This window comes from Apium graveolens, chromosome 3 (genome assembly GCF_009905375.1).
Source record: "Apium graveolens cultivar Ventura chromosome 3, ASM990537v1, whole genome shotgun sequence".
In the NCBI taxonomy this organism is placed as follows: Eukaryota; Viridiplantae; Streptophyta; class Magnoliopsida; order Apiales; family Apiaceae; genus Apium; species Apium graveolens.
Window position 1 is genome coordinate 95,998,798 of NC_133649.1, and position 8,642 is coordinate 96,007,439.

General features: G+C 33.7%; 1 non-coding gene across 1 annotated transcript; it reads right to left on the reverse strand.

Annotated features, from left to right (window-relative positions):
* Positions 1–7,949: 7,949 nt before the first annotated feature.
* Positions 7,950–8,056, reverse strand: LOC141716184 (small nucleolar RNA R71). Its single transcript, XR_012572902.1, has one exon. It is a non-coding gene; the product is annotated as a small nucleolar RNA R71 (small nucleolar RNA).
* Positions 8,057–8,642: the final 586 nt, after the last annotated feature.

Sequence of the window (8,642 nt, forward strand, 5' to 3'; positions counted from 1 at the left end):
TTATTTACTTAAATTTAGTAAAAAATTGTTAAAGCAGTAAATTGAAGAAAGAAGATTTTTGGATATAATAAGTTGCAGAAATTTCTATAAAACAAATATCGAGAAGTCAGAAAAAGCTATGTTGTGAAGTCCATCAAAACCATATACCCCGTATACGGATCAAGTGACGAAGGTCAAGGTGAGGGCCTTTCCTGCTAGGGTTTGTGCAAGTGAAGTCCAGCTCAAAATTTATATTGCAATGTCCAATTTTGTTCTATATCATGAAATCTAATTTTGTACGGTATCGTCAAGTCCACATTTGGTCTATATCGTAAAATCCATATTTATACTGTATCGTAAAGTCTAGAAATGTACTAGATCTTGAAGTTAAAAGTGAGCTATATCGTTAAGTCAATGAAATCAGAGTTCACGAAATATTCACTTAGCCATTTCACAACAAGACAAATGAATGTACAAATAATAAAAAATGAAGAAATAAATCACTACAGCATATTGTACATGAAGATAGTAAATGAACATGTGTTGAATCTACAACAGAACTTGGAGAGAAAGAAAAGGAAACACACAACAAAATATCATGAGCGCATAACAGAATCATGGTGGTCCCGCAACGTGTCTCCTGTAAAGATTATGACTGTTTACTATAAATTAACCTAAAGTATCATCTGTGTTTTTGCTAGTTAAGATATTTCAAATCCCATGTATATGGACATATTGAGGTATGGTTTATTTGTTCCTTACACAGAGTTCATGAGTCCACTCAAGGAACAATAATTATACCCGTATGGTCTATTCTAAAAGATCAATTACAATACAATGAAACAGAGAAAGAAAAAGTTGGTTCAGATAGATGCTTTCAACTCATCATATGTGACTCTATGGATTTAATCATGTTTAGCCCTATTGCTCACCTGGGAAGTGCAAAACTCATTTGGGATCACATAAAAGATTTGTATAAAGGGACTGAGGAAGTGAGAGTAAAGATGAAACACATTTTTGTCTCTCAGTATGAAGCCTTCATGGCAAAGCAAAATGAAGACAACATTGAAGTGTTTGAAAGATTCAACAGACTCATAAATGATCTCAAACTTCATGGTAAGATTTATGAGACAAACGAGTTGAACATGAAATTCTTGTTAAATTTTTGAGACCATTTGGAGTCAAGAATCTCTTCACTGGGAGAAAGATATCTATCCAAAATTAACTATGATGTGTTGTATGGTGTTTCAAAAACTTATGAACTGGAGCTGTTTCAGAGAAGATCTATACAAGCCAAGAAAGGTATTATGGCTAATATTACTTGTGCGTTGTTGGTTGGAAACCCTATCAAAAGAGGAACACAGTGTTCTGGAAAAAGCAAACTTGGAAGAAATTAGTGAAAAAATATGATTCGGACAATGATAAGGATTGTGAAGAGGAGCATTGTGAGGATGAGTTCTACAACATAGAAGAGTTTGAAAAATTGAACAACAAATCCATGGTTTTATGGCTAAGAAATTTTATAATTTGAGATTTAAAAAGAATTAGCCATTCAAGTCAAGAGGTGGAGCCGGTGAAAGTGGAAGTGGCTATAAGGGAACCAAGTTTGTGAAGAAGACTGGTTACAAAACTAGGAGTGTTGATAGGTCAAAGATAAGGTGCTTGAACTTGGTCATTTTACTATTGAATGCAAGAAGCCAAAACAAGTCATGAAAACAAGGCCTATATGGAACTTCCGGTAAAGTACGAGGAACTACTCAAGAAATAATATAGTCAAGCTTACATTGCAGAAGGAAACTGTTTGGATGACACTGATGAGGATGGTGATTGTGAACATGGAAACTATGCCTTGACGGCAAAGTCAGAAGAAGCCAGTGAATCATCTAAGTAGGTACCAATTCTTCCTTCTATTAATAGGTCTCCTTCAGAGTATCAGCTTACTATTGGGAAACTTAGTGTTGAGATGTTTACCCTACATACTAGTTTAACTGCTGTTAATGAAGAAAATATTAAACTGAATGTTAAGAATGCTGAGTTAGTTAAGATGAATGATGAACTGAGTTTAAGACTAGTTCAATTTGAGAGCATTATATAAGAAGTTCAATATCTTAATAATAAGTTTGAATGTGCTGAAAACATTGATAAATCCCTGAGAGAGCAACTCGACATGAATTAACTAAAGCTCAAGGCCTATAATAATTCCACTGATATTGTTAATGCTTGTTAGGAGAAGATTGTTAGTGAGAAAGTTGGCATTGGCTTTGACTACTCTGAGTCAAATAAAAGAAAAGTACACCTAATAAAAATAAAGAAAATTCTAATGACAAAGAAGTTCCTGTGATTTTACAACATATTGTGAAGTTCATCTTCAAACTTATTATTAAGATAATAAGTTTGAAGATGAACTTCACAATAGAGACTAAACAAAAATCCCGATCAGATTTGGGGTAATAGAAGTTTGAAGATGCACATAACAAAAAAGATTTAGGGTTTTGTCTACGTATAGAATTAGAATTAATGGCAAAGGGGTTGAAATAATAAATTATAATGGGATTTGGTGCCAAATAAACTGAGATTAAACAAACATTGTTAAAAAAGTCAAGTCTAACATGAATGGCAAGATAAGAGTTAATAAAAATAAGAGTTATTTTCACTTTACATCCTTTCGATTTTAGCTTAATGCAAATTAGTTTAAGAACTTTAATTATATGCAATATGCATCCCTTAGGTTTTTATACTCTTACAATAACCACCCCTTAACCAATTTTCTGTCAATTTTGACTGTTAAGTTTCAGTTGATTAGGGGTAAAACGGAGATAACACATATAAAATATTTAAATAAAGCATTAATAAATTTAAAATATTGGAAAAATAGTAAAAAATATAATGATTTAAAAAAAACTGAATCAAGTGTTAAACCGATTTAAGCCTTTTTTAAAAATAATAATAATATATTTTTTTTAGTTTTTCTATTTAATTATTTCATCTTTAAAATATTCAAATTAAATAATATTTTTTGATATATTTATAATTATTACGCACATTATAAAATTTTTATAGTTTTGTCAATTTTTTAATATATTTTTTAAATATTTTATACTTAATATCTCCATTTTACCCCTAGTCAACCGTTATTTAACGGTCAAAATTAACAAAAATCGGCTGAAGGGTGGCCATTATAAGGGTATTAAAACCTAAGGGATGCATATTGCATATAATTAAAGTACTTGACCCAATCCGTATTATGCTGAAACCAAAGAGATGAAAAGTGAAATTAACTCTAAAAATAATGGTAATGCCTATGGGCAAAATGCTCCTAGAAAGCAGTGTCAAAATTGTGGCTCTAAAAATTATTTGACACATAAGTGTAAAATTCCTGCTACTCCTGACTTGAATGCAATGTTTGGTAAGTTTGCTCACATGAATGTTAATATGCATGATTCTTTCTGTGATAAATAAAATTGCAAAATTTTCTTTGTGACCGTTATTGCTCAATGTATAGCAGTTAGACAAAATCTTGACACAATGAATTTAAATAACTCACACACAAATACACAAAGTGTACAGAGCACTCTTTCAATGTTGGAAATGTTGGCACCTCATCTAAGTCACAGGACATTTCTTCTGATATTAAAAAAACATGAAGCACCCTATATCAAAGGTTGAAAATGTTATAATTATTTCTATGTCATCTGGACCCAAAATGTTTTGGGTACCAAAGTCAGCCTATTATCATATATGAATGCAGGGCAAGAATAAATGAGTTATGTGGATCTTGGGCAGTGGATGCTCAAGGCACATGGCAGGTAATGTAGCCCTGCTATCATAGAAAAGAGGACCATTGATTACTTTTGGAGATGACAACAATGGATTAACCATTGATCAAGGAAATGTAAAAAATGGAAATGGCATCATTAAAGATGTTGCATTTGTAGAAGGCTTGAAGCACAATTTGCTGAGTATTGGACAATTCTCATACAAAGGCTTCGAAGTAGAATTTGATGAAGATCACTGTTCAATTACTCAAAATAAAAACAAAGATTTGACATTCTTTGGTGTAAGAAAAAGAAGCTTATTTCTTGTAGATTTCAAGACTACAGGAAAAGGAGAAATATGTTATTTTTATTCAAAAGCAACAAATGAAGAATTCAGGCTATGGCACAAGAAGTTATCTCATTTGAATCTAAAATCAACGAACTCACTTGTGAATAAAGAGTTAGTGAGAGACATGTCTGTACTTCAATTCTTTCAAGAATGAGTAAGTGAGGCATGTTAGAATGGAAAGCTGAAAAGATCAAGTCACAAAACCACAACTGTGACATCAATCACCAAACCTTTGCAATTAATTCATATGGATTTGCTTGGTTCTTTAAATGTCCAATATCTGAATAGAAAGAAGTATGCTCTAGTAATGGTTGATGACTTTTCGAGGTACACTTTGATTGAGTTTCTATTCTCAAAAAATGAAACAACTAAAATCATCATAGAGCATATGAGGAGAATTAAAAAAGAAGCGCAAGGCACATCAGTTATTGCACTAATGAGTGATAATAAAATTGAATTTAAGAATGCTATTCTTGATTATTTTTACAAAGACAAAGGTATCTCTCAAAAATTCTCAATTCCTAGAATACCTCAACAATATGGTGTGGTTGAAAGAAAGAAAAAAATACTCATAAAAGCTGCAAGAACAAAAATACTACTAGAAGTGAAGATGCCTACCAGTTTTTGGGGTGAAGCTATCAAAACAGCATGCAATGTTCAAAATAGATCATTGATCAATAAGAAGAATGGCAAAACTCCTTATTTACTATTGATTCATAAAAAACATCTTTGAAGTATCTGCATATGTTTGGAACAAATGCTATATATTGAAAGATCAATCTGAGTATGTTGGCAAATTTGATGCCAAAAATATTTGATGTTATAATTCTAGGCTACTCAATGGAAAGAACAACTTACAGGGACTATATTCCTCCACAACAGAAGATCATGGAAAGTATGGATGTATCATTCCATGATAGATAATTTCCTTAAAACAAAGATTAAAATGAGATATAAAATATGTTTGAGAATCAAGGTTACCTTGAAGATTCTGAAAATGATGATTCCGAAGATGAAAATGAAACAATCAGGAACCTGAAGGTGAAACTGAACAACAAAGTGACTCATTTTTATATGATCATGATGTTGTACCTGAGTCTACACATGTGCACGGTTCTACTAACACATGGGAAGTGTCCAACACAGGGGAGATTCTAACTTAGAAGGAACATCTAACTCAGGGGGACCATCTCAACATGATCACAATGATAATGCTAAATCAAGTCAAAATAAATGTTCCTAACAGAAAGTGGAATAAATTTTATAGTAGAGATAAAGTCATTGGTAATCCAAATGATGGTGTAAAAACCAGAAGAAATGCCTTGAATGAATGTCTCTATGATTGTTTTTTTTCTCAAGAGGAACCTAAAAGAATTGAAGATGCTTTAGAAAATGCTGACTAGATTGCAGCAATGCAAGAAGAGTTAAATTAGTTTGAAATAAATAAAGTTTGGGAGCTAGTACCACCACATACTGATAAAGATATCATCAGTACAAAATGGGTGTACAAAAATAAAATGGATGAACACAGTGTGATGACTAGGAACAAAGCAATGTTGGTTTCTAAAGACTACTCACAAGTTGAAGGAATTGACTATGATGATACATTTGCACCTGTTGCTAGACTGAAAGCCATCAGAATTTTTCTAGCTTTTGCAGCACATTCAAATTTCAAGGTGTATCAAATTGATGTCAAAAGTACATTTATCAATGGTGATCTAGCTGAGGAAGTCTATGTACAACAACCATCTCGCTTTGAGACCCTGTTGAGTGGCATTTATGACACTTTATTACGCTCCGTAAAGCTTTGAATTGGTATAATTGTACTCAAGTTGTTGGTATTTTAATGTGTTTTCTAGTGTTTTTGCATTTTCAGGCATTATCTAGGTAATCAGGTGAATTAGCATTATTTTGGTGCTAATTTGGTGTTAAGGTGGTGTTGGAATAAAAGCTCTTGGAAAACCGACTCAATTCAGCAAGAAAATGAAGAAATCAGAAGTTGATCTAGGGAGTCAGAGCAGCCGCGCTGTGATAGCGCGCGGCCGCGCCCAAAGTCCAGAAACTCAGCGCGCCCGCACTAATCAAGCGCGCGCCCGCGCCAGGTCGAATTTAAAGAATCCTGATTTTAATGGGCTTTTGATCCAGAAGATTTCTACTCTGCATGGGGCTGCTATATGTACATAATTAAGTTCGTTTTTCAAGAAAGACATATCAGAGAGCAAGGAGAAGGAGTAAAGAAGGCCGTTTTAGCACAATTCAACCCAGGCGAAGAAGACCTAGTTTTAACTTGTGATTCTTTGTTTAAGTTATAACGTTTGATGCTAGTTTTCTTATTCTTGTACCTACACTCTTGTTTTATACTTTGTTTATTATTCATTTATAAAGACTACGTTTATTATATCATGCTTTCATCGGAACCCACGTTGATGATGAGTCCGATTATGGGCTAATCGTTATCGTGGGATTCTGACGGATTTATTTATGGATTTCTTTAGTTGATTTGTTTCGATGCCTTAGTGTGTGGTGATTGTATGATAACCTAGTATTGGTTGTGCTTATTTGTCTTATGAGCGTCGCGAACTTATAAGATACCTTATTAATTCTTAATTAAGCGAAAGTGAATTTAAGGGTTTAGAACTTGCCATGCTAGCATAGGTTCATGCGTTATTGTTATGCATAATTTGTAGGTAATGTTAACCATCTTACTTGCCCTATGTAATCACGATAGATAACTTGTGCGTTAAACCGTTATGTTGTCAAATTCTATAGATATATAGTTTCTCAATATAATTGGTGTCTATTCAGCTTCTATCTATTTTATGGATGTCTGGTAGTATGGTATTTATACAACGAAAGTTGGTGGTTATCAGTTTCGTGTTATCTGATTAGTGTCATCACCGTTACATGCTAAGGTTAAGAATGAAAAGACTATTGAATAAAGTATTTAATTAAGTTAGAATCCCATGTTGTCATATATATTATTTCAACCATTCTTATTCTCTTAGTTATAATTGTTAATTTAATTCTTAGTTATAAAACAACCTCAATATGTTAATCGTCTTAGCATTGAATAATAGCCATATCATTGTTGCATAAGTGCATAAATTACGAAGTTAACATAATCCAGTCTCTGTGGGAACGAATCTGATTTATATCTTATACTACTTGTATGAATTTTAGCGCGTATTTAGCGACTAACAAATTTTGGGCGCTGCTGCCGGGGACTCGATGTTAATTTTTAGTTTATGTTTGTCATCAGTGGTCGTTAAAGTTCATTGACTCGGACATTGTTACTTATCTGTTTCCTTGTCTTATTTCAGGTACTCTAGCGAGCGTGTATGCATACGCGTTCGCGGTCTCGTAAGATAACTCAGGATAAAGCCGAGGAAGAAGTTGTAGTGGTTCGAAGGCAAGTTTTTGAGGACGAAGAGAAGGTAGAAGAAGAAGAGAAAATCGAGGAACCAGCTTTAGTAGTGATGGGAGATCATGCAGAAATTCCTAAGGCTTTGATGGACTATTCTCAACCTAAGATTAATGATATTCAGTCAAGCATCATCAGACCAGCCATTTCGGCTAATGCTTTTGAGATCAAGTCAAGCATGATTCAGATGATACAGAACTCAGTTAAGTTTGGGGGTTCTCCTATTGAAGACCCTAACATGCACATCAGGGATTTCATCGAGATCTGCTACACTTTCAAGTTCAATGGTGTGACTAAAGATGCTATTAAGCTGCGACTCTTCCCATTCTCTCTGAGGGATAAAGCAAAGTGCCGGTTACATTCTCTACCACCAGGGTCTATCACCACATAGGAGGATCTTGCTTAAAAAGTTCTCACTAAATTCTTCCCTATGGTGAAGACTGCTCCAATCAGGAATGTTCTTACTCAGTTTGCTCAGCAAACTGGAGAATTTTTGTGTGAGGCTTGGGATCGATATAAGGAGATGCTAAGGAAGTGCCCACACCATGGCATTCCTGATTGGACGATTATAAACTGTTTTTATAATGGTTTTATGGCTAAGAAATTTTATAATTAAAAATTATCCATTCAAGTCAAGAGGTGGAGCCGGTGAAAGTGGAAGTGGCTATAAGGGAACCAAGTTTGTGAAGAAGACTGGTTACAAAACTGGGAGTGTTGATAGGTCAAAGATAAGGTGCTTAAACTTGGTCATTATATTACTGAATGCAAGAAGCCAAAGCAATTCAAGAAAATAAGGCCTATATGGAACTTACGACAAAGTACAAGGAACTACTCAAGAAACAATATAGTCAAGCTTACATTGCAGAAGGAAACTATTTGGATGACACTGATGAGGATGGTGATTGTGAACATGGAAACTATACCTTGACGACAAAGTCAGAAGAAGCTAGTGAATCATCTAAGTAGGTACCAATTCTTCATTCTATTAATAGGTCTCCTTCAGAGTATAAGCTTACTATTGGGAAACTTAGTGTTGAGATGTTTACCCTACATACTAGTTTAAATGCTGTTAATGAAGAAAATATTAAACTGAATGTTAAGAATGCTGAGTTAGAGTTAAGATAAATGATGAACTGAG